Source organism: Protopterus annectens, chromosome 17.part0, assembly GCF_019279795.1.
Source record: "Protopterus annectens isolate FY-2018-M chromosome 17.part0, PAN1.0, whole genome shotgun sequence".
Classification (NCBI taxonomy): Eukaryota; Metazoa; Chordata; order Ceratodontiformes; family Protopteridae; genus Protopterus; species Protopterus annectens.
The window spans coordinates 733,191,940-733,218,088 of record NC_056751.1 but is presented as its reverse complement, the minus strand read 5'-3'; the positions used below and the strand labels follow the sequence as shown (position 1 = coordinate 733,218,088).

At 47.3% G+C, this 26,149-nt stretch overlaps 1 protein-coding gene across 1 annotated transcript in view; it reads right to left on the bottom strand.

Moving 5' to 3' along the window:
- DCAF8 (DDB1 and CUL4 associated factor 8) overlaps positions 1–26,149 on the bottom strand; it is a 1,751,511-nt gene that overhangs the window by 448,634 nt on the left and 1,276,728 nt on the right. The window lies entirely within an intron of this gene.

The following is a 26,149-nucleotide window of genomic DNA, read 5'->3' as shown; positions in this document are numbered from 1 at the left end:
TCCAAAGCTCTGGAATCTCTGTCAGAGGGTACTGGATTTTTTGCAATGGTAGCCTTCAACCCTTTTGGACCCTGGGAAATAGTTTCTGGATCAGCAGAAGGGTTTTTATAAAGAAACTTGTGAGAGTCAGGGACTCTAATACCCATCTGGCTTGGCTGGTGCAAGGGGCAAAGAATCGGGAGATAAGCTGGATTCAGAGAACACATCATCCACAATATCTAGCACAGGCGGAATAGCCAGGGGCCTGTGTTGAGGTAATAAAAGGAAATCCCTGAGCCTTTTCTTGGATTCTGAGTAATCCTGACTTTCCCAATGGAAATGCTCCCTTCATGGTATGTAAAGTTTCCCCAAAAGAATAATCCTCAGGAGGAGAGGCTGAAGGGATAGATTCTTCAGCATCGGAGTCCTCATACGGGGGGTAGAGAGTATCCCTGGTCTGAAGAGGAATCAGAGGAAATGGAAACCTAATCAGAGGAATCATAGTCTGCATCCTGCCTAGGCCTTTTCTCAGGAGGGGGATGGGAACCCCTGATTACATAATGAGGTCTTCGGCCATTTTAAGCATCGGTTTCTTAGGCATGGAGGACTGTCCAGGAGAATGCTGTACTTGTTTCTTTGTCTTTAATGGTAGTTTTGTCTCGGCTGTTGTTTTAATGGTAAGTTGTAAAGGTCTGAAAACACCCTCAGAAGCCGATGCCTGCTCAGCGGCTCCAGACCCATCTGAGGGATTAGTTTCCGTAGGCCCAATACCTTGAGTTTCCAGAGGCCTAGTTGTCTCCACGTGGGAGTCAGAGGTGGCCTGTGGCTCTGAGGTAGCGGGTTGTCAGGGGCTGCGAAAGCGCCTCACTGAGAACCGGCGACTGGCCTAGAGGAGTTTTCGTCGGTTTTGGACCTCGGATGCCTGTCTTTATCTTTGTCTTTACGTTTTTTCGGTATTGCGGTCGTCGGTTGATCCGACGGCATAGTATAATTGAACCTTCAGCCAAAGTAGTGCAAAGCAAAATCAAAACGTCTTTTTATAGTGCGTTTGTTAAATCTAGCACAAAATCGACAACTAGTGACGTCGTGATCGGGGCCTAGGGATGGAATACAGTAAGAGTGGAAGTCCTTATGAGGTATTTGCTTCCCACAAGAAATACAACTATTAACTTTTTCTGACATTGGTCTGAGGCAAGAAAAGAGTTTCCCCAACGGGGTACTTAGCTTTATTTAAGACTTCGGATCTGAAATTCGACTTCAAAAATCTCAAGAGTCGGCCGACCGGCACTTGCGAGCTGCTTCTGCTTCGGGCACCGCGCGGCAAGAAAGACTGAAGAAAATGGTGTCAGATGCATTTTATATACCCCTAGCGCACTGACGTCAGGGAACAAGCGACAGCAACCGACGCCGGACTAAGACTTTGGAACTCTGGCCGACTGCGGGACCGCCTGACGGCAAGATAACCCAAGTGTAATGACTGCAGCAGTGTAACACGATGAACATCTTCATATTCAGATGCATCAGAGTCATCAGACTCCTGTTCAGATAAAACTACTGGGGACAAGTCTCTCTCATTTGGAAGGGGCAGCCTGGCTTCCCCTGATAAGCAGTATAAGGTCTTCCACCATTTTAAGCATTTGAGACTGAGGCAAGGAAGCAGGTGCCTGAGGTTGGGTAGTCTTTTTTTGGGTGTGGTTCGCACCCTGGAACTTAGAAACTCGGTATTTTTTGAAAGAATTGTAGACGCGAAAGAAGTGGGTCTGTGTTGAATATCTGTAGTGAGAAGTACTTCCTCGGAAGCCAGTGCCTTCTTAGCGGCTCCGGACCCGTCCAAGGTAGAAACATATGCAGGATACATAGTTGAAAAGTCTTGTGGCATACCGGACTCCAAAAGGGTCTCGGTAGCAGCCTGCGAATCCACAGAAGTGGGCATCAGGGGCTGCGAAAGTGCCTCACTGAGGACCGTAGAACTGATGACTAGCTTAACGGAAGCCATTGCCGGCAGTCTTGGACCTGTGTGGTCTGTGTCTGTCTTTATCCTTACATTTTTTTGGAAGATCTGTTGTCAGATGCCTTACCAAAGCCATAACGGATTTAGAGGACTGAGTGCGAAAATATCTAGCTACAATAAGGGCCCGATGACATATAGTTCTGGCATTGAACAAAGCACAAAAGCGACAGAGGGGGATGTCGTGGTCTGGGCCTAAACAAGTGACGCAGTAAGAATGAAAGTTTTGGTGTGGTATTTGCTTTCCACAGGCGAGACAACTGTTAACCTTTCTGACATTGGTTAGAGCAAGAAAAAAGGATCCCCAACGGGGTACTTAGCTTTAGAAGACTTCAACTTCAATTCAGAAATGAAAAACTCAGGTAGCGTCCGACCAAGCACTTGTGCAAACTGCTTCTGCTTCGGGCTCCTAGGCAAAAAAAAACCTGATGTAATGGCGTCAACTGCCTGATTTTATACCACTGATGACCTGACGTCAGTCCTAGAGCGACAGCAACTGACAAAGAAATACTAAGCCTCTGGTATTTGGGCCGACTGAGGGCTACCCTGGCAGGAATAACCCAAATACGATGACTGCAACAATGAAACACGAAGAACATATTGATGCACTTATTGTTGTAGGGAGATACAAACAGAATGCAGCAAGGATGACCTCATCGATGTACTGATTGAGACACCACTTGTGAGGCATCAGAATCGACCAGCTGAGTTTGTCTGCTAGCACACTGGATTTAGCCCGGGATGTGCACTGCCACAAGAAAGTGGTTGGTGGAGATCACCCACTGCCACACACTCACTGCCTCTCAATAAGAGAGATAAGATGAGGTTCCCCCCATTTGCTGATGCACCAAACCACAGACATGTTAGTTTGAACTGCAATCGTCCGGAACAGGAAGGGTGTCTTGGAAGGCCTGTAACACTAAGAGGAACACTCATCTCTAGGACACTGATGTGTGAACTGGTCTCTTCGGGGGACCATGTGCCTTGGACTGTCTGTCTCAAGAATGCCCCCCCCCCCATGCCAGTTGGGAGGTGCCCACAGTTACTGTGCCTACTGGAGGTGGAAGAAAGTACAGTTGTGTACACTTACCATAAATGTAGATGTTCTAGTGTATTCACTGTTGCAGTCATTACATTTAGGTTATCTGCTTGGAGTAACCCTCAGTCGGCCTGATTAACAAAGTCTTGGGTCCTGTGTCAGTTACTGTCCCTTCTTCCATGACATCAGGTCATCAGGGGTATAAAACATGCAGCCGACACCATTCATCAGTTTTTCTTGTCCAAGATGTCAGGTGCCGCCCTAATGGGAAGCAATTAAATCTATAAATACAAGGATATACCTCTAACAAAAAAGCAAATATACCAAAAAGCTTTCTGAGCATAGTAAGTGAGTAGAAGTATAGCCAAAACAGAAAAGGGGGCTGGAAGGAGGGTAACCAGGACTGCAACAGTGAATACACTCGAACATCTACATTTATGGTACTTGTACACAACTGTTCTATGTTCTTCGTGTTTCACTGTTGCAATCATTACATTTGGGTAGATTCCCAAAGCTAAGGTTGGGAGGAGGAATTTAAATAGAATTAGGACCAGCTATAAGGCCCTGCAAGACTGCAGTGGTAAAACCAGCTCTGGATTAGAGAAAACTGGCAAATGATAATGCTTGGTGAAAGTATGTACAGAACTCCATGTAGCAGCTTCTATGATGTCTCTTGTAGGGATGCCCCTGAGAAAGGCTGTAGAGGTAGATGCAGCCCTGGTTGAATGGGGTCTGATGCCCTGGGGGACAGGTTTTCCATGGTGCTTATAGCAGAAATGAATGCAGTGGCCTATCCATTTTGAAATGGTTTGCCTTGAAATAGCTTTCCCCTCTGTCCCTGCAGCAAATGCCACCAGCAGTTGTTCAGATTTCCTTTGAGGTTTAGTCCTGTCCAAGTAGAATTTAAGCTGTCTGTGCACATCTAAGGAATGCAGTACAGGGTTCCCCTTTGTTCTGTGGGTTAGGAAAGAAGGTAGGCAAATGAATGGACTGATTAAGAGCCACTCTGGATACCACCTTGGGCATGAAGGAGGGATTGGTTCTGAGAGACACGCTGTCCGCATGAAAGATGATGAAAGGTTCCACTGCCATAAGGGCCTGTAATTCAGATACCCTTCTTGTAGAAGTGATTGCTAAAAGGAAAGCTGTTTTCCAGGAAAGAAATTTTAAATCTGCAGTAGCAGCTATCTCGAAAGGAGGAAGAGTGAGTTTCTCCAAGACAAAGTTAAGGTCCCAGGCTAGAGTTGGAGGTCTCCTGGGTGGCCTTACTTTTTGGCCCCTCTGAGGAACTGCTTGAGCTGTGGGTGAGAGAAGAGGAGAGGCTCTGTGCTATAATGAGCTGTAATGGCTGAGGCATGAATTTTGATGGAGGAAAAGGACAAGCCCTTATGAAGCATCTCAGTCAAGTATTGTAGAATCTGAGGTAAAATGGGCACTGCTGGTTTCATCCCTTGAGATTGGTTCCAGGCACAAAATCTTTTCCAATTTGCAGCACAAGATTTTCTACTACTAGGCCTCCTTGCCTCTAAAATAATATCCATCACTGATTTACTGAGGGATGGTAAAGGAGAGATTAGGTAATTAGCCAGGCTGCTAGGTTCAGGGTTTGCAACTGAGGGTGCAAAATCTGGTTCTCCTGCTGAGACAACAGGGAAGGAATCCGAGGCAGGTGCCATGCGGCCAAGCGTGACACACTGCGCAAGAGGGGGTACCAGTGTTGGCGAGGCCAGTCTGGTGCAATTAAAATCGTCCTTGGCTTGTCCTGTTTGATCTTTAGTAGTACCTTGGAGAGCAGAGGCAGAGGAGGAAAGGCATAAACTGATAGGTTTTTCCAGCTGAAGGATAGAGCATCCACTTTCCAAGCTAGCTTGTGGAGAATCCTTGTGCAAAATTTGTCCAATTGATGGTTCTGGGGGGAGGCAAACAGGTCTGTATCTGGGCTCCTCCATTTGTTTGTCAACATGTTGAAAATAAAGAAGTTATGTACTCACCATAACGTTCCATTTGAGTAGGTAACTTCATTTGTCAGCAACCTGTGGGACAGAGTCCCCAGCTACCAACAACTTGGGAGGTCCTCATGGAAGGATATTCAGGAGCACTGCAGAGCTAAAAGATGTGCGTCCTCTGGATATTAAATCCAACTTATGATGTGTAATAAAGGTATGAGAGGAAGCCCAAGTAGCTGTTGAACAAATGTCATCCAAAGAAACCCTTGACCAGAAAGCAGCAGAAGTAGCCATAGATCGGGTAGAATGGGCTCGCAACCTCAGGGGCTCAGGTCGACCAGTGCTTTTGTATGCGAGAAGGATGCATTGGGAAATCCATCTAGCTAAGGTTACTTTAGTGACTGGTTTACCTAGACAGGATTTAACAAATGACACAAAAAGTTGATCTGATTTTTGCAGATCGGCTGTTCTGTTTAAGTAAAATTGTAACTGTCTATGAACATCTGGACAATGGAGTCTATACTCCCCCTTTGTTTTGATAATTAGGAAAGAAGACAGGTAGATTGATGGATTGGTTGATATTGGCTTCTGAAGCCACTTTAGGCAGAAAGGAGGGGTTAGTCCTGAGGGAAACCCTGTCTTTATGAAAAATGATATATGGAGGCTTACTGCACAGAGCGTGAAGCTCCCATATCCTCCTAGCAGAAGTAATGGCAATCAGGAATGCCATTTTCCAAGATAGATATTTTAAGTCGACTGAAGCCGCGGGTTCAAAGGGAGGACCAGTCAGAGCCTGTAGAACTAGGGTTAGATCCCATGGAGGAACTGCGTTTTTAACAGGGGGGTCTTAACAGAAAAGTTCCTTTCAGGAATGTTTTGCAAATCTTTGAGGAAGCTAAGGGGCCTAAACTGTTTCCAACGTGGTAGTGGAAATAGCTGCCAGTTGAACTTTGATGGTAGAAGAACTAGCCCCTTGATGAAAAGTATGTGATAGAAAGTCTAGAACTGCTGGGATAGGAGCCGTGAAGGGATCCAAATTCCTATGCTCCGCCCAGATAGAGAAACGTTTCCATTTACTCTTGTACATTTTCCGGGTAGATGGTTTATGGGCAGCCACCAGGATGGCCTTAACTGAGGAAGATATACCGTGAGTCCTAGCCATTAATGGAACTGCATCAACCAAGCTGAGAGCTTGAGGTAGTCCAGGTCAGGGGTCTTCAATCCTAAAGGATGAGAGATCAGATCCGGAATGGGATCTAAAATCCCGGGAGGATGTACTAGATGAGACCGTAGGCATGGGAACCAGGTTTGGCGAGGCCAGAATGGGGCTATGAGGAAAACTCTGCTCCCCAACCGACGAGCTTTCTGCAGGAATTTTGTCATTAATGGAAGAGGAGGATAAGCATACAGAAGACCGGATGGCCAAGCATGAACCAGAGCGTCTCTGGGGACTTCCCCTGGTGGGAGAATTAGCATGAAGAACTCGCTGCACTTTGTGCTCGAAGGTGAGGCGAACAGATCACAGCAAGGTTGACCCCATTTGAGGAAGATTTGCTCCACTACTACTGGGTTCAGAGACCACTCGTAAGGTGAGAGGATGGTTCGACTCAACCTGTCCGCTAAAATGTTTGACCGACCCGGAATGTGCGTTATGAGAAAGCGGTTGGTGGATATCACCCATTCCCACGCTCTCATGGCCTCCCTGCAAAGTGGGTAAGATCGGGTTCCCCCCTGTTTATGTACCAGACTACCGACATGTTGTCTGTTTGAATTGCAATAGTCCCTGGGGGAAGAAGGGGATGGAGAGCCTGCAACGCTAGAAGCACCACCCTCATCTCCAGGACACCGATATGCAATGAGGTCTCTGTGCAAGTCCACGTGCCTTGGCCGGATCTGCCCATGCAATGCCCCCCCCCCCCCACCAGAGGAGAGATGCGTCCGTAGTCACCGTGACTTGGGGTGGGGATAAGGTGAAGGGGCGCCCTTCCCGGAGGTCTCGGGAACGGAGCCACCAAAGTAGCGACTCCCTGCAAATCTTGCTGAGGGGAATGGGTGTGGACAGGGGATGATGTAGGATGGACCACTGAACCTGTAAGGTAATAGGACGCCAGCTAGGATATAGATTCATCACCCACTCCCTATATGCTGTGAATAAAAAATCGGTATATGTGAGGCAGACCTCGCCTGGCCATTTAAGAGAAATCTTGACCAATGGATGGGAGATTGTGCATATATACCCCCCCACCTAGGTGTCACTGCTCAACAGAGGCAGAGCAGAAGCAAAATAAATGGTAGTTCCCCATACTAAATACTAAAGGGGTGTCCACAAAAACTATGGGCTAGGCTTTGTAAATGCCCTCGGGTGATGCCATTGAAGGATTCTCATTTTCAGACTTGCGATAGGAGACAGATTGATGGCCGCTGCCATGGACCCCAGGGCCCTCAGGACTAGTTCCGCTGGGGGGGGGGCTGATGATTGTAGAAGAGCCAGAATGTGAAGGTTTAGATTGCGAAGTCTGTCCGCCGTCAGAAAGAAAGACTTTGGATTGTATAGTGTCTATCCTGGCCCCTATGAAGTCCAAAATCTGAGTAGGTTGAAGGGAGGACTTCTTGAGATTGATCGTGATCCCTAGATGGTGGGCTAGATGTAAGAAATAGTCCCTGCCTGAACAAAGTTGATGCCTGGTGGGGGCGGTTAGGAGCCAGTCATCCAAGTAAGGAAAGACCTGTATTCCCTGAAGCCTCAGGTGGGCCCTTACAACTGCCATGACCTTGGTGAACACCCTGGGGTCTGTGGTGAGACCGAAGGGTAGGACCCTGAACTGATAATGGCTGGCTCCCAGCCAAAAGATGAGAAACCTCCTGGATCGCCTGTCCATTAGAATGTGGTAGTACGCATCCTTGAGGTCTATCGAGCACATCCAGTTGTTCTCCTGTAAAAGTGGTAGAATGGATTGAATAGTGACCATCTGGAACTTTTCTTTGGCTACTGACAGGTTCAGTGTGGACAGGTCTAGAATGGGTCATAAGTCCCCCGCCTTTTTTGGCACTAAAAAGAACCTGGAGTAAAAGCCTGATCCGGATTGCCCGAGGGGGACGTGCTAGATGGCTCTTTTTCTTAGCAGCTCTCGTATTTCAAAGGCTGCTGCCTCCCTCTGGGTGGAACATCGGGGAGACTCTTTGACCGGGGAGGATATGTTAGGAAAGGGACTGAATAGCCTCTGGATATAATTCGGAGCACCCAGTGATTTGTCGTGATGGACTCCCAATTTGCTAGGTGCTTCGAGAAGCGCCCCCCGACTGCCTCCAGAGAAGAGCAGTCGGGCAACCCCTCAGGGCTGCTGCGCGGGTCGATCGGAAAAAGGTTCCCTCGACCCGAAATTCTTCGGGCCCCCCCCCTCTGCCTCTGGGCCGGCGTCCACCCTGTCCTCCCCTCTGCCTCTGAAGGATGAAGGATCCGGAGCAAAATGGGATTGTTGAGCTTTCTGGAACCACATCTTCTTTTGTCCTCTTTGGTTACTAGAGTAGGACCTCTGAGGAGCAGAGAAGCGGATCCCGACGGCAGACAACGGTTTCCCGTCTTTCTCGCTCTGGAGAAGCGTATCGCAGACAGTTTTGCCGAAAAGCATAGAACCGTCAAAAGGGGTATTCGTGAAGGACTTGAAGGGTTCCGCAAAATCGCAGAGACGGAGCCAGGCCTATCTGCGTAAGACAACACCCGTTCCGCTGGCTCTAGCCGCTCCCTCCGTGTCATGGGAGAGAAGCCGCATAGATGTACTAGTAATCGACTTGAGAGTGGCCATTCAAGCCGCGAAGGTCCGTTTGTCCTCGGCCGACATGGACTCTGGGGGTGACCCAGCGCACTCTTTGATCAGGTCCCGCTGGAGCCGAACTACATGTGCCATATAATTCAGTGACCTTACAGAGAAGGTCGCTGAAGCAAACATCCACTTTCCAAGGCAGTCCATCATCCGAGACTCCTTGTCTGGAGGATGTACTGAGGAACTCTCTTGTGCTAACTCCTTTTTAGTGGCAGCCGCCACCACCATGGCATCCACTGGGGCATGCTTGATCCAAACTGTCCTGTCCGTGGGAGGGCTGAGTATCCTGTCAGGTCTCTTGGGTATTGGCTCGACAGTGTCCGGCTCCTTCCATGCCCTGGTAGTTATGAGGTCCACCAGGGGGTCGGCAGGAGGGGACACCCAAGAGGTAGATGGGCCTGCGTCAAATGCCTCCAGAAACACAGACTCATCCGAGGAAGGTTTTTGGGCAGACCACCCCCCTCTAATGCGTAACATTTCCATAATGTCTCCAAAGGAGATGTCTTCTGTGAGGGACTCCGGTGAGTCCAAGTGCCTCCTCTTGCACTTTCGTTTGTGAAGGACCTCCTGGGGGGGCTGTCCGAAGAGGCCTCACCAACAATGTCCTGTTCCTCAACGAGAACCATCTGGGACGTAGGCGCAAGCTGTCCCTGGGGCCGGATGATGGAAGACAGGCCTGTCTGAGAGGGAATGGCGGGTGGATCTGTAGCAAGAGCCTGGGGCCTCGAATCCCTCAAAAGGACCCTCTCCACGACGTCGAACGCCGAGGGAGAACTGCTTTCCCTAGGATCCGAAAGCAGTCCCCTCGGATCCGACATGCGGATCGGCGCTGGAGGTGACCCGATCGGATCCGAAAGGGTAGTGTGCTCCGACCTCAACGGAGCCGAAGGCACACTAACCCCTCCGGATCTGACACTCAACTCAGGGCCCCGAGAGCTCAGATTCGAAAATGGATCCGACAGACTCGAGGGTACAGTCGGCGCCGAAGCACCCCGGCTCCGAAGCTAGTCAGATCCGACAGCTCCGAACCCCGATCGCGGGTCAGAGAAGGAACAATGGGGGTGAAAAAGGGGGTCGAGCTTCCCCCCGGAGGGGGGGAGGCAACAGCACTCCCATCTGCAGCTGGGCCTGAAGAAATCGACGCATCATCCGGTCCATGTCTGCGTCAGAAACTCCTTGCAGATCTGGACGAGGCCGCCGAGGACGGCCAGGAACGCCACCTAGATGACCTCGAAGGTGACCGGGTCTCCTCCTCTGGCTCCGGGGAGAAACGTGGAGAACGGAGCCGGGAGGGGGAAGGCCCGGAGACCTTAAGGGGAGAGGCATGCTGCTTGGACGGCGGAGCCGATGGAGCTGACTCGGACCACCTCTTGTGGCTACGGTGCCTCTCTTTTTCCCGCTCCCTGTCCTTCTCTTTCTTTTTGCCGTCCCTTTCCTCCTGGACAAAGAGGGAGGTTGAGTCCCGGCCAGGAGATCGGAGGTGGTAGGTGGAGCAGCCGCGGCTGGCGCCACAGAGGAAGAGGAGGACAAAGTGGAATCAGGGGGCAAAAGGCCCGCAAGGATAAGCTTCATCCTCCTATCCCTCAAAGCCCTGGGGTTGAAGTCTGCACAAATATTGTGGCCCGAAGTAAGGTGGTCAACTCCCAGGCAAATAACGCACGGAGTGTGGCCATCCGCTGGAGACAGCTTATGGCCACACTCGGAGCATTTAGAAAAAAAGAAGTTATGTCCTTACCATAACGTTCCATGTGAGTTGTTCATCTTGCCTTTTTGTTCTTACACGTGGGTTCGGAGCCGATCCCTTGGCTCCGAGTCGGCCGCTTTTCAAGCTCAAACTCTCAGAGAAGCTCAAGACCTAGTGTATATCCCATGATGCTCTACTGTAAATCCCCAGATCTAGTATGCTGCACCGAAAGGCAGCCTAAAGGAAGAAAAAAGAACTACAGTACCTACCTATCTGGGTAGCTATAGGTTTGCAGAAGGAAAAAAGTCTGTCCAAGGAAGACAAGCTGACAAAACCCGACCAATCCACCAAGGCAACCATCTTTCTCAACAGGAGGGGGAAGGTGGGAGGGAATTTATGAACAAAAAGGCGAGATGAACAACTCAAATTGAACGTTATGGTAAGGACATAACTTCTTTATGTGAAGTTGTTCTATCTCGCTGTTTTGTTCTTACACGTGGGTAGCATCCCAAGCACCCTAATCCTGGGTGGCTCACGGGAGAACATTCCTGAACAGTGGGACCAAAGGAAGCCCTGTCCCTGGAGGTCCTGTCCACTTTGTAATGAGTGATAAATGTGTGAGGTTTTGACCACGTGGCAGCTGCACAGATGGTATCCAAGGACAAATGAGCTGCATGAGCTAATGACGTAGAAACAGCCCGGGTAGAATGGGCTTTGACGTTAGTTGGTAATGGCTGGTTAGTACAGGAATAAATTAATTTAATGCAGTTAGAAAGCCACTTGGATAATGTGATTTTTGATACCGCATAACCTTTCTTATTCTCTGCGCAAGAGACAAAGAGTTGATCCGATTGTCTGAAGTCTTTCGTTCTGTCCAAGTAGAATCTCAATTGTCTGTGTACATCAAGCTTGTGTAGCATATATTCCAGTCTGTTGGTATTGTGTCTAAAGAAGGTTGGGAGCTCAATGGACTGATTTAAGTTAGTGTCTGACCAGACCTTGGGAAGAAAGGTAGGGTTTGTCCTGAGAGACACCCTATCAGGGTGAAATATCAAATATGGGGGCTTGGAGGATAAGGCTTGAAGTTCGGAGACCCTACGTGCGCAGATGTAATGGCTACCAGAAATATAGTTTTCCAAGATAGAAACTTCAAGTGACAGGATGACGCGGGTTCGAAGGGGGCGAGCATCAACTGGGATAAAACAAGATTCAAATTCCAGGGAGAGAGAGGGTGTCTGATAGGTGGTCTGAGATGGTGGGTCCCTTTCAAAAAGGCCTTTCATAGTCTGTGGGACATGATGTTAGACCCGTTAAACCCTACATGAAAATTGGAAATAGCAGCCAATTGAACTCTTATGGTGGCAGCAGCTGCACCATCACAGAACAAAGAAGACGAGAACTCTAAGATGGTATGAATAGGCGTCACATAAGGGTCAATGTCATGATGAGAAGCCCAGTGAACAAATAGTTTCCATTTGCTGTTATATAGCTTCCTGGTTGACAATTTATGAGAGGAAACTATAATATGTTGGACCGCGGGAGACAAATCTTGAGACCTGGCTAATATGGGAATTGGGGCAGCCAAGCTGTCAGTTTTAGGGAGATGAGGGAGGGATGAAGAACTCCCGACGAATGAGTGAGAAGATCTGGCACTGGGTCCAGAATCCACGGTTCTTCCACTCGATACTTCTGTAGGAAGGGGAACCAAATCTGACTGGGCTACCAAAATAACAGTCCTTCCCAGACTTTTGGCTTTCTGTATAAATTTGGGAATTACGGGAATTGGCGGGAAGGCATATAGGAGGCCCAGGGGCCAATCGTGTATGAGCGCGTCCCTCGGGTTGCTCCCCGGTGGGGGATAAAGGGCAAAGTAGCTGCTGCATTTGGCATTCATCGGAGATGCAAACAGATCGCAGCAAGGCTGGCCCCATCTGCTGAAAATCTTGTCCGCCACCTGTTGTTTGAGGGACCACTCGTGACGCAACAGGATGGCCCTGCTCAGTTTGTCCGCTATCACGTTGGATGACCCCGGGATGTGCGTTGCTATTAGAAAGCGTCTGGTGGATACAGCCCATTGCCAAATTCTTAGGGCCTCTCGGCATAAGGGATACGATCTGGTTTCCCCTTACTTGTTGATGTACCTGACTACTGACATGTTGTCCATCTAAATTGCAATTGTCCCTGGAGGAAGACAGTCGTGAAAGTGTTGCAACGCCAGGAACACCACTCTCAGCTCCAGGACATTTATATGCAAATGTGATTCCATGCTTGACCAAGTACGTTGGACAGTCTTTCCCTGAAATAGCCCCCCACCCTATCAGGGAAGCATCCGTGGTCACTGTGGCTATGGGTTGGGGAAGAACAAAGGGACGTCCGACTACTAATTGGTCGCTGTTCAGTCACCAATTGAGATCTTCTTGCAAAGATTTGTTAATAGTATCTCGTGTGACATGGGCAGTTGTTGGTAAGACCATTGTGCGAAGAGTAGCCACTGGAGTATCCGCATGTGCATGCGTCCTAACGGGACTGCTATCAGTGTGGCTGCCATTGTGCCTAATAGCTTCAGTATCTGGGGCGCAGGAGCTTTGTTCTGGGTCAACAGACTGGACAATTGACTTTTTAGAGACATGATTCTTGCTTGAGGCAACCTGATCCTTGAACTGACTGTGTCTAGCTCTGCTCCTATAAAGGTAATACGCTGCGAGGGCGATAACGCAGATTTTTCGAAGTTTAAGGTTATGCCCAACTGGGAACAAAGTTTGATAGTGTAGTCTCTTGCTTGGATTAGTTGATGCCTGGAGGTGGCGGTGAGGAGCCAGTCGTCCAGATATGGAAACACCCGGAATCCTAAACGTCTCAGGTGAGCCGTGACCACTGCCATACATTTGGTGAACACTCTGGGGGCTGTGGTGAGACCAAAGGGCAGGGCTCTGAATTGGTAATGACTGGCCCCCAGCCGGAAATGCAGGTGATCTCTGGATGACCTGGCCATTTTGATGTGGTAGTAAGCATCCTTGAGATCTATAGAGCACATTCAATCGCCCATTTCTAGGAACGGAAGTATCGATTGAAGCGTGACCATCCGGAACTTTTCCTTCTTGACAAACGTGTTGAGTTTGCTGAGGTCTAATATGGGCCTCCAGTCCCCGGTTTTCTTTGGAACTAAAAAGAACCTTGAGTAAGTTCCGGATCCTATCTGGTTCACCGGGACTGGCTGGATGACTCTTTTGTCTAGCAGGTTTTGAATTTCTATGGCTGCTAGCTTTCTCAGACTGGGTGGAACGTCTGGAATGCTTGTACACATGGGCGGGGGGGGAGTTTTGTAAAGGGAATGTAGTAACCTCTGGCAATGATGCTTTTTACCCAAGAATCCATTGCAATGTTTAGCCAGGCGTTTGGGTATAAAGTCAAGTGACCCCCGACTGCCTCCAGAGAAGGACAGCCGGGCTTCCTTTCAGGAACGCTGATAGGGCTTACCAGAGAACTGCTCCCTGTTGCCCTGGTTTTGTGGACCCCCTCTGCCATTTGGATGGCGTCTTCCATTTTTACCCCCTCCTCTGCAGGGATACAGATACAGGGGGTATCCGTAGGTGTGTTTTGGAAAGCTCCTTGGGGTTTTCGGAACCCCATTTTCCCACTTTATTGCCCTTTTGGGTACTGTCTAATTGGAGTGGAAAAACGGATTCCTACAGCAGACAAGAGTCTTTCCTTCTTGTTCACACCTAGTAAGTGTCTCCTTGACTTTAGGCCCGAACAAGGCAGAACCACTGAATGGGGTATTGACGAAGGAAGATTTGAAGGCTTCCACAAAGGAGCAAAGGCGCATCCAGGACGGTCTCCGAAGAGCTATTGCTGAGCCTGCTGCCCTACTCGATCCATTGGCAGCATAAGAAATGAGTCGCATGGATGAGTTGACTATAGAATTGAGGGTGTTGAGTTGTGCAGTCACCTTTTCAGAAACTGCTGTGTTACCCTGTAGAGTATCTCCCAGCTCTTTAAGGAGAGCACGTTGAAGGTGGGTAAAATGGGTCAGGTAGTTGAGCGATCTCATGGAAAATGCTGCAGAACTAAATATGTGTTCCCCATACCTGTCCATCATCCTAGAATCCCTATTAGGAGGATGGACAGAAGAAGAGGTTTCCGACATCTCTTTCTTGGTGGCTGCCGCCACCACCATGGCATCAACCGGGACTCCCTTGGTAAGAAAGGCCTTGTCAGCAGGGGAAGTAATGAACTTGTTGGGCCTCCGAGGGACCGGTTCCACTGAATCAGGTGACTCCCACGCCCTTCGAGCAACCAGATCCATCAGTTCATCGAAAGGTGGGGTAACCCAGGAGGTGGATGGTTGAGACCCAAAGGCCTTCAGGAAGTACAGACTCATCCTCAGTAGGGGCAAGGGTCTGCCAATCACCCCTCTGGCTTAAGATCTCCAATATGTCTGCAAATGAGACATCCTCTGAGGGGGATATTGGGGACCCTTCTGATTCCTCCAAGTCGGTATCCGATGTCAGGGATTCCTGTGGGGAATCCAAGTACCTCCTCTTGCACAGTCTCTTCCTAGGTACTTCATCGGTGGGAGCGTCCGGTGAAGTCCCTGTAGAGGAGGGGCCGCCCAATGGGGATACCTGAGGCCCTGGGTCTCGACGCTTGGTAAGGACCTGTGGGGAAGAGGTAGAATGAGGCCCTTTAGGGGGAGGGGAAGAAAGATCCGAGGAGGTAGTGGTCTTAGCAGACATGACCGACATGACCTTCCTCATGGCATCAAAGGCACCAGAATCCCGGTCCGAGAAGTGTCGGCTCTGAAGAGGCCGGCAGCCCTCCCCGAGCCAAGACCCCCCGCTCCAATCCAGAGGACGGAGCCGAAGCCACCTGTGCCGAAGCCCCGAGGGGAAGGGTTGGAACCGAAGTATCGGTCCAACACTCCACCCCGGAGCCAGCGAGGGACTGTCGGCCCCGAGACTCCCCGGTCGGAACCGAGGAGATCAAGGTCGATGGAGCAGAGGGAGGTGGATCAAACATCGGTTCTGTCTGCCCCGGCTCCGAGAGTTCAATTGGCTTCGGCGGAGGAGAAGAAAGTAGGGCTGGAATTTCAGGCTTCGAAGCCAAGTGGCTCGAAGCGGAAAGCATTTTGGCCAGGGCCAGGTTCTCTAACAACCTCTTAACCACTCGATCCAGGTCCACATCAGATAGCCTCGAAGAATGGGTCGAGGGGATGGGTCGAAGGAGCCGAAGACGGTACCGATTGAAGAATTGGAGACTGAGGAGCCTCCAATATCGGATCCACAACTGGGCTCCGAGGTAAAGGATCGATACACGGCTCCAAGGGCTGTGGAGCAGATGAACGAACCATACCAGAAGAGCTCAGAGCCGATGACTTGGGCTCCGAGGACCCTTTAGACGACTTCGACCCCTTCGAAGCCTTGAAAGAAAGGTCGGCCTTGTCCAACGTAGCTTGAAATTCAGGCTTCAGGGGTCCCCTATCCACCAGCTTCCTGCGCCTTTCCAAAAGAACCCTGGCGCTAAAGGAGTGGCAGATAGAGCACTCCTCCTGCAAATGAACAGAACCCAAACAGTACACGCAGATGCAGTGGTCGTCTGTAACAGACATTTTTTGACACACTCACACCTTTTAAATCCAGACTTTTGCTTTTCTGACATATTGTACAATATAAATTCAGATCCCTGAATCTCAATATTAAGCCAAAAATATAACTACACACCAAGTTATCTAAGTATCTTAATATTAATTATTATAGCTACTAACTATGCACTCTACAGGATATATATTTCTAAGTTCTTTAAAGTGACACAAAAAAGAAGCGCTCACACACACAAGAGCTGACACAGCCCTGTCACGCCCAAACAGGTAAGAAAGGCCTAGAAGATCTTTAAGAGAAAAAACACTTCAAAAATTTACTAAATCAACTCGAACTGACTAACACTAATTCTATAGTAATTCCACATCTATTTTAACAATATAAAGATAGAAAGTTTACTAAATACCCTCTTTAAATATAGAAAATTTAGTCACTGGCCCGAGCTTCCTCCGACAAGCTGTAGATCCGTTGCAGCGGCAAACTAGATCTGGGGGTTTACAGTAGAGCATCATGGGATATACACTAGGTCTTGAGCTTCTCTGAGAGTTTGAGCTTGAAAAGCGGCCGACTCGGAGCTGAGGAATCAGCTCCGAACCCACGTGTAAGAACAAAATGGCGAGATAGAACAACTTCACATCACAGCTTTTGGGCCTTCAGACATATTTAGAAAGAAAGTGTACACACCTTCACACATGCAGAGGGGGGAGGGGAATAACTAACTAACCAAAAAGTTTTAAAACTACCCACAAAAGCTAAGGGAGTTCACACACACAAAGACAGAGAAAATTTGACAGAAAAGTATATATAAAATCCTAAACTCACAATACCACGCTCGGAGCTCGTTCTAAGAAGCTTACAGAAGCCACGGCAAACGAGATCTGAGGGTTAGAGGGAGGTGGCAGGGCGTTATGGGTAGGGGAGGAGCATGGAGCTCGGATCTTTTAGCTAGGAAAGCTGCCGGCTCAGATCCGAATCGGATCCGATACCCACAGGTTGCTGATCAAATTAAGTTAACTACTTCAGATCCTTGGTTCCAGTTTCCACTCGTGTGGGTCCATGAGGTTTCTGCTTAGTCCATCTGCCAGTGTAGTTAGTTTTCCTGGCAGGAATTGAGCTTGTAGATTCACTTGGTAGCTCAAGGCTGTGTTCCACAGTGCCATGGCTAGTCTACAGTGGGGGTAAGAATATGTACCCCCCTGCTTGTTTATGTACCACATGACAGTGGTGTTGTCCGTCTTTACCTTTAGTTGTCCTGGAAGAATGTGGCCCTTGAAGGCTGTCAGAGCATTCTGTACAGCTAACATTTCCTTTTGATTTATGTGCAGGTGCATTTGACTTGGGTTCCATTTGCCCTGAATGCACGTCCCTGCCAGGTGAGCCCCCCATGCATAGCCTGATGCGTCTGTTGTTAAGGTTTGGGTGGCAGGGGGCAGTGTGAATGGTAGTCCCCTGCTTTGGTGGCAGGCCTCTGCCCACCAAAGGAACTCTAGGCGTAGGCAAGGTATGACAGGAATCCTTCCTTCTAGATCCTGTGAATGTTGACACCATAGGCTTTTGAGATACCAATGTAGTTTCCTCATATGCAGCCTTGCATATGGAATTAGAAGAATGCAGGCGGCCATGAACCCCAAGGCTTGCAGTATTTGCCTTGCAGATAACTGGGTTTTTGTGGCCACTTGTTTGAAGTAGGTTATCAAATGAATCCGTTTCTCTGGCGTGAGGAAAGCCACGTGGGAAGTTGTAGTCAAGCTTGCTCTCAGGAATATAATTTGTTGACAGGGCACCAGGTGTGATTCCTTTTCATTTATGGTGTACCCCAGACAAGTCAGCACCCTTTGAACAAAGGCCAGATTGCCAAGCATGACTTCTGAGCACAGACCCAGTAACAGCAGCCCTGCAACAGGCCTCTAATGAATCAAATCCATATTGCAAAGTATGTTTTCCAACCTGTTCAGCAGAATGCATTAAATCCTGTAATTCTTTATTTTCAGCACAGTCAGGAATCAACATCATTTTCTGTTTAAGCAATCCAATAACATGTTTTTGATACTTTAACATATGAAACTGGCAGTTTAAATCCCTAATGGCCAAGGTTGCAGAAGTGTAAACCTTCTTACCCCCCATCTATCCAGCGCCCTGGAGTCTCTATCAGAAGGGGTAGGATTTTTAGCAGTAGAAGCCTTAATGCCCTTGGGTCCCTGTGAAACAGTCTCTGGATCTGCAATAGGATTTTTAAAAAGGAACGTGTGTGAATCAGGAACCCTGTAATATCTGTCATGTTTTCTGGGAGCAGGAGGCAAAGAATCAGGGTCTAAACTAGATTCCGAAAAGGCATCAACAATATCTAGTACAGGAGGTATAGCTAAAGGCCTATGCTGAGGCAGGAGTAAGAAATCCTTAAGCCTCTTTTTGAATCAGAAAAATCCTGGCTTTCCCAGTGGAAATGATCCCTTACAGTATGTAAGATTTCACCAAAAGAAAAATATTCTGGAGGGGAAGCAGAGGGAAGAGAGTCCTCTGCATCAGAATCCTCATAAGTAGATAAGGGTAAATCCAAATCATCAAAAGAATCAGAAAATTCAGAATCCTGGTCAGAAGATTCATAAACAACTTCAGTCCTAGGTCTCTTAGAAGGGGGGAGGTCGTCTTCCCCTGATTAGAGTTATAAGGTCTTCAGCCATTCTTATCATTAGTTTTTTAGGCATAGAGGCCTGAGAATGCGGCTTGGGCATCAGTTTCTTAGACATGGCTCGAGATTTAGGCCTAAATGAAGAAGAAGGCGTTGATTTAATATGCAAGTCCATAGGCCTGAATACACCCTCAGAAGCCAGTGCCTGCACAGCGCCTCCGGACCCATCCAAGGTAGAGACATACGCAGGTTCAACAGTTGAAGCATACCGGACTCCGAATGGGCCTCAGTAGAGGCCTGCGAATCAGAAGTAGTGGGTATCAGGGGCTGCGAAAGTGCCTCACGGAGTACCGGTGAACTGGTGATTGGCTTAGGAGAAGCGTAGTCGGCAGTTCTGGTCCTCGGCTGCCTGTCTCTGTCTTTATCTTTGCGTTTTTTTTGAATCCTGGTAGTTGGATGGCTAACCGACGACATTTCTGGATAATTAAACAGAGAACCAAAATATTTAGAGGCGAATATATACGACGACAGCAAGGTACGTCGTGGTCAGGGCCTAGGCAAGGAATACAGTACAAATGAAAATCTTTGAGAGGCATTTGTTTTCCACAAGTAATGCAATTATTAACTTTTACTGACATCGGTAAGAAGCAAGAAAACGTTTCCCCAACGCGGTACTTAGCTTTAGTTGAAGACTTCAGTTCTGAAACTCGAAAATGAAAATTTCAGGAGTCGGCCGACTGGCACTTGCGAACTGCTTCTGCTTCGGGCACCGCACGGCAAGAAAGACTGATGTAATGGCATCGGCTGCATGTTTTATACCCCTGACGACCTGACATCATGGAAGAAGGGATAGCAACCGATGCAGGACCCAAGACTTTGTTAATCAGGCCGACTGAGGGCTACTGCAATCAGATAACCCAAATGTAATGACTGCAACAGTGAAACACGAAGATCATCAAGTGGGTGGCCTTGGGAAACTTCATCCAACAGAATCCACCAACAAAGGTGGTCTTTGCATACTCATGTGAGTTTGGTGAAAAGGGGTGGTGAAGAATTGACCACTGAACAGCTAGATTCCACTAAAGAATGCCCACACAAAAATGGGCCACAGGAACCAAGGTTATGGTTGCTGTTTTTGGCCCTAAGGTCTGAAGAACAAGTCTGGCTGTGTGAGAACTTGCTCCAGTTGACACTGATGGCTTGTAGTCTGAGAGGTGAAAGGGAGGCTATCTAATAGACTGTATCCAATTGAGCACCTACAAACTCCAGGCTTTGAATGGGTTGAAGATGTGACTTACAGAGGTTGATTGAGATGCCTAGGGATTGATATAGCTGCAGCAAGAAGTCCCTGGATTTCTCGATGAGATGCCTGGTTGGAGTGGTGAGTGGTTGGGGTGGTGAACAGCCAGTCGTCTAGGTATGCAAACACTGAATCCTAGCAGTCTCAAGTGACCTGCTACCACTGCCATACATTTGATAAACACCCCGGGGGGCTGTGGACAGACCAAAGAGCAGGGCTTTGAACTGGTACCGACTAGCATCCAGCCAAACATGCAGATATTTTCTGGAGCATCTGCTCACCTTGATATGACAGTATACATCATGAAGACTGATGCAGCATATTCAGTCGTCCTTTCGCAGAAACAGCACAATAGACTAAACAGTGACCATTCAGAACTTTTAACTTTTTTACAACTTGATTCAGTTTGCTGAGGTCCAGAATTGGTCACAGGTTCTCTGTTTTCTCTGGCACTAAAAAGAACCTTGAGTAGGTTCTGAATCCTTTCTGGATGGGTGGGACCTCCTTTCTAGAGCTACTGCCTCCCTCTGACTGGGTGGAACATTGAAGAACCTTTTGCTTTTGTTTGGGGAAATTTGTGAAAATGGTATGAAATAACCTCTGCATATGATTTTTCTGAACCCAAGTATCGTTTGTGATTGATGCCCAAGCATCTAGGTGCAGAGACAAGCATTCCCAGACTGCCTCGAAAGACGAGCAGTTGGGCAACCTTTCAGGAGTGCTGAAAGGGTTTATCCAAAAAGGAATCTCAGAAACCCTGATTTTGCAGGCTTTATCTTCCATTAGAACTTCCCCCTCTGCCTCTGGGGGAGATATTGAACCACTTTTTTTTCTTACTTCCTCGCCGATTCCTGGAAAAGGATCTCTGAGGAGTAGAAAAATAGACTCTCAAGGCAGACAAGGTCTTTCCATCCTGTTAACTCCAGGGAAATGATTTCTTAACAGTGGGACTAAACAAGGATGATCGAACAAAAGCAGCACTGATGAAAACCTGAAGGGCTCTACAAAGTCACACAAGCGCATCCAGGCACATCTTAAAGGCTATGCTTAAACCCACCACCCGTGAGGTATCCTCACAGCAGCAAGGGAAATTAACCTGATGGATCCATTAGAAATGGATAGAAGAGTGGCCAGCTGTGAAAAAAACTCCTTACAGTCTTCCACAGACCTGAACTCAAGGGATTTGGAAAGCTCTTTAGTCAAATCTCATTGCAGCCTAACGAAATGTGCCAAGTGGTTCAGAGACCATAAGGCAAAAGGTCGCTGAGGCATAAATGCACCTCCTAAATCTGTCCAAAGTCTGGACTCTCTGTTGGGGGGATGGATAGAGGACCTCAGCTCTGCCAGCTTCTTCTTTGTGGCTGCCACAGCAACCACGGCATCAACGGGGACCCCATTGCTCCAGTGAGGCCCGTCCTCAAGGGGGTGACATGGAATTTATCAGGACAATGGGGGATGGATTCTACAGTATCCGGTTCCTTCCATGTCTGGTGAGTGACTATATCTATAAGTTTATCAGCTGGGGGACTCGCTCAAGAAATGATGGGTCAGACCCAAAAGCTTTCAGGAACACTTGACTCCTCCAGGGAACGGGAATTGATGGACCATCTACCTCACTGCCTGAAGATCTGTAAGATGTCTCAGAAGGAGACCTCATCTGGTACAGACCTAGGGGACCCCCGACCTTCATCAAAGTCAGTGTCTTTGGTGAGACACTCCTGAGGGGAGTATGTCTCTTGCATGTTTCTCTTACTGGGAACCTCCTCAGTGGGATGGTCTGAAGAGATGGGAAATTTTTCGAGGGGGACTGTCTGGATGCTTGATAGAGCCAGTTGTTTCTGTGGGATAGGTCTGAAAGGATCAGAGCTTGGACCCAATTGCAGCACGACTAAAAGATCCAAAGAAAAGAGAGTAGCTGTGTCTCTGAGATAAGATAAGACCCTTTCAACCACTTCAAAAGCAGAAGGAACGGGAGAAGCCCTAGCTGGCTGCACTGGCATTGAAGCTCTAGATGCCACCATGCCACGACCCTGCCAGGATCCCTGCCTCAAACAGGAGTCAGAACCAAGCTGTGCAAAGCCAAAGCCCTGACAGGCAGGACAGCTCCAGCAACCTCGAAGTTGAACCAAGTCTCCGGACCTGGAGCCGAAGACTCATCCTGGTCCAAGGGAATTGACATTGAACAAGTCAGGAAAGTAGTCAGAATCAAAACTGTCTGTGGATCCAATGCTGACAGTCTCAGGGTTCTTGGATCCAAAGGCCCTGAAATCGCTGGTCAGGTCGGACAAGGAGAAATCACAGTGTGGGAAACAGAACAGGGGCTCACAGATCTGAAATCTGAGCTCTGAGAAACTTTATCTTATGCACTTTAGCTTCAGAAAGGCTCCTGGACGACCTGATGGAAGAAGCAACAGATTGGACCAAGACTTTTTCCTCGAGGTCTCTTGTAGGAAGGAAGACTGGAGGAGTCCAAGGAGAGAAGCTCTTCAGAAAACACTGTGGACCGGGTCCTTGGAGACTTAGAATGGGTAAGGCTTCAGAGAGAACCTTGTAGACCAGGTACTTGGAGACAGACTGGGTAAATGTCAGATCGGATTTCTTCTGAACTTTGGTAGGAGGAGCTAAAGTAGAGGTTGACTTTGGAGAGTGGGTTGGAGGCCGCGTTCTTGATTCCTTTGTATCTGAAGAAGCCTCAAGTGTTTTTGCAAGGGTTTGATCCCCTGAAACAGAACAGGAGGAGGAGGAAGATGGTAGAAAGCTGTTTAGGACTAGTTTGTTATATCAGTCGATAAGGGCCCTAAAATTGAATCCAGCATATATAGAACAGTCGGTGTTTATGAGTGAAGCAGCCAGACAATAGAGGGACTCCATTCTCTATGGGCATCAGAATTAGGGATCTTGTGCCACAGGAAGTGAACTCTTTAAACCCAGTGGGTTTATCAGCCATAAATACAAATAAATAAAATCATAGTAGGGAGGAAAGGATTTTTTTTTTGGATACACTACCAACAATGGTAGGGTAAAGGAGTTACCCCCTAAAGAGTAGGGAGAAAAGAAAAGAGGAAAAAGAGAAGAAAATTGATACCAAGAGATAGCCTAGATAGAAAAACAGGAGAAAATAGAATTTATTACCCTAATGCTATAGATACTCTAAAAACTATGGTAAGGGAGGAAGAAGTGATCAGAACAGTTAAGACTATAGGAAAAAATGCAAAGAAACTGCACTCACTGTAACTGAAAAATACACCTCAAAGCTCTGTGAGAAGGATCCACGTCTGTAGGGATAAGGCAGCAAATGAGATCTGGGGTACTGCAGTGTGACTGAGGCATTATGGGTAAAGGGAGGAGCTTGAGAGTTGGATCCGAGAGACTGGTAAATTGAGCCTAGTCAGATGCAAGACCCACCAGTTGAAGAACAAATGAAAATGGCATCAGATCATGAAGCTGAAACCCAGATAACAGTGACAGCAAGTTTGTAAAAAGGTATCTCATAAAAAAAAAAAAAAGAGTTTTCCACATACATGCCATGAAAAGGTGGAAAATCAACAGAACTCACAAATTACAGATGAACAGCCATCCTATTATCCCCACTATAAAAATCCTGGGAAGTTGTATACATTCCCAGCTTCTGCAATATCTTATAACAATCTACTAGCCAAATCCCAACATGGCTTCAGACCCTATCACAACACCATAAACCAATACAGAAATGATGGAAAACTGGTAGCATCTGTTTTCCTAGATACGACAAAAACTTTTGACAATGTCGATCATAATACATTAACTACTCTCTCAACCCTAAAACTCAACCCCTCCAGCCTCAGATGGTTCCAAAATAACCCAACAGGAGGTCAGCAGGCAGCAAAATGGAAACAATATCTCTCGCCTCTTCTCGCTGTTGCTCTAGGTGTTTAACAAGGGTCCATTCGTGGTCCCCTACTGTTTGGTATTTTTACCAACAACCTTAGTAATGCTACCCCCTCGCCATCACAATTCAATACGGTGATGACTCCACTATTACACGTGCAGCATCAGCCTTACAGCAACTCCATAACATACCTCTAAAGTCCTTCACTGAAATGTGGTGATCACACTCAACCCTAGAACACTAGGCTCATGACATTTCAGCCTGCCAGATCCTCAAAAATTCCACCCGACTTCTATATTACAGCTAAGGACAATACAATAACCTGCCATGAAGCTAAAACAAGACTGCTAGGAGTGCTAATAGACAACAGGCTGAGATTTGACTTGCATATATCACAAACTATTAAAGTTCACAAAAAAATGGGAAGCCTATACAGAAATATAAATTTCCTAACAGACACCTATACAGAAGCTATTGCTAGGACCCATCTACTATGAACTTTCCTTTACGCCACACCAATTTTCACAAACCTAAAAAAAGTCTGACAGAGAAAAATTGGAAACATGCTACAACAAAAAATAGCAAATTTTGCCACAGGTTCCCCATACAAAACTCACCACTGCCTTAACCTTAGAAAACTCTCCTGGCTAGAACTACCTCAACTCCTTACTTATCAACTCACCATAGCCTACAAACTATTCGATCAGCCTGAGAAAACCCTGCTCTCCTGGACATATTACATCCATACTCTAACCAACAATCTCTTCGCTCTGCAAACAAAGCATTGCTACAAGTGAAATACAGCAAATACTGCTGGAGACTCTCTATATTCCTTCCATGTAGCCAAAGCCTGGAATTAACTACCTCCCTCCATTAGAGTCACTGCCAACCCAAACAAATTCAAAAAATTACTTAAAAATCACCTTAATGACACTTGGCTCTGTTCATGTCTCCAGGCTAACCCTGATCGTCCAGCCTTCTCTCCCCCTTTTACATTGAGATTCATCCAACTAAGCACCCACTGTTAGGACATTCTTAGATTAGTCTCTCTGTATCCCATACGCACACCAACCATCTGTAAATACACACATATACTCCTCAATTATCTGCATACACTCACAGTTGTAATATCTATTGTATTAAGTACTGAAGATGTCCCACCCTTGTTTATCACTGGATTTTCTACACCAAAATGTACTTACATCTATCAATATAAGCTTAGATAAACTATTACTATATTTTGTCAACTCAGCTTGACATGTAAACTACATGGTGTAGATTACAACTTGTATTACCTTGTCAAAAAACTTTATGGAATGCATTTTCTTGGAAACTATGTGATGCAATATTTGCCTTACGTAAGCTAATGTATGCTTTTTTTTACTACCTTGAATATATTTCACAAAGTCACGTTTCTGTCAAAAAATAGATGTGGAAGGATTTCTTCTCCCAAAGAGTGTTGCATCCTGTGCAAGACATAACCTCATTTAGCCTAGGCTACTGCAGCAGTGCTCAAATAATGGACATATGTAGTTAAACTGCATGTATCTTCTGAGCTACTAACAGTTTAAATTCCACAAATACAGAATCCATCATCACCAAACAAATTAACAGTTAAGCTACACAGGCAATGCTTAAGAAAAGAGCACATAACTTCTACTCAACCCACTGCTGCAACATGTGTCCACCTCCAATCACATAAGTACCCACACCTCCTGCACAGTCACTTATGTACCCACACCTCCTGCACAATCACTTAAGTACCCACACCTCCTGCACAGTCACTTCAGTACCCACACCTCCTGCACAGTCACTTAAGTACCCACACATCCTGCACAGTCACTTAAGTACCCACACCTCCTGCACAGTCACTTAAGTACCCACACCTCCTGCACAGTCACTTATGTACCCACACCTCCTGCACAGTCAGTTACGTACCCACACCTCCTGCACAGTCAGTTACGTACCCACACCTCCTGCACAGTCAGTTACGTACCCACACCTCCTGCACAATCAGATAAGTAGCTCTGTAAGACATTACTACAGCTGCTACACAGTTTCTTCCCCTCAAAGCTCTCTTCAAATGCCCTACACAGGTCTCAAATTTAATTCACCAATTTTCTGCCAAAATTAATGCTGGACATGAAGCCAAAAAAGCATCTTTTTTTTTTTTTTTTGGTAAACATACATGTACACTTTTCCTTCACTGTTAAGGTTCTGATTCTCATATGTTGTTTTGTCACTGTGTATGTGAGAGACAAATATAAAGGCAAAAAAT